This window comes from Marmota monax, unplaced genomic scaffold (assembly GCF_021218885.2).
Source record: "Marmota monax isolate L192 unplaced genomic scaffold, Marmota_monax_Labrador192_F-V1.1 WCK01_AAM20220418_F8-fsc00246, whole genome shotgun sequence".
In the NCBI taxonomy this organism is placed as follows: domain Eukaryota; kingdom Metazoa; phylum Chordata; class Mammalia; order Rodentia; family Sciuridae; genus Marmota; species Marmota monax.
Genome location: NW_026694838.1, coordinates 1211899 through 1212552, shown reverse-complemented (window position 1 = coordinate 1212552; position 654 = coordinate 1211899). Strand labels below are relative to the sequence as shown.

General features: G+C 41.4%; 1 non-coding gene across 1 annotated transcript; it reads right to left on the bottom strand.

Moving 5' to 3' along the window:
• Window positions 1-363: 363 nt before the first annotated feature.
• On the bottom strand, window positions 364-436 carry Trnaa-agc (transfer RNA alanine (anticodon AGC)). The gene has a single exon. It is a non-coding gene; the product is annotated as a tRNA-Ala (tRNA).
• Window positions 437-654: the final 218 nt, after the last annotated feature.

The window sequence follows — 654 nt, the reverse complement described above, 5'->3', positions numbered from 1 at the left end:
ATCACTGCAAGCCTGGCCTTGGAATCCACGCCCAGATCTTTCAGTAGACCAGTAACTACACATCTGGGTTGGCAGAGAAGCTGGGACTTCTTTGACATGCTTGTTTAGATGAATCATAACCCTAAGGCATCCCACATGTTTTTGTCACTCATCACAGAGCAAACCTAAGGTGATAACTTTTGGAGAAATGTAAAATCTATATTGGTCTTTCATCTCCCATGTTTTCTCCATCCAAATATAGAATCATTGAGTTCTAGAGTTTGAGGTGCTTTCAGCAATCTTCACATCTCCATGTCTTTCTTTTATTAGTGTGAGACTTTTTTTTCTAGTTGTAGATAGACACAATATCTTTATTTTATTTTTATGTGGTGCTGAGGATCAAACTCAGGGCCTCTCACATGCTAGGCGAGCACTCTACCACTGAGCTACAACCCCAGCCCAAGACATTTTTTTTTATTTTTATTTTTTGTGCCAGGAATTGAATCCACAGGCACTTAACCACAGAGTCATATTTCTAGCCCTTTTTGTTTTGAGACAGGGTCTTGCTGACTTTCTCAGAGCCTTGCTAAATTGCTAATGCTATCCTAGAACTTGCCATCCTCCTGTCTCAGCCTCCTGAGCTGCTGGGATTGCAGACATGCACTACTGTGCTCA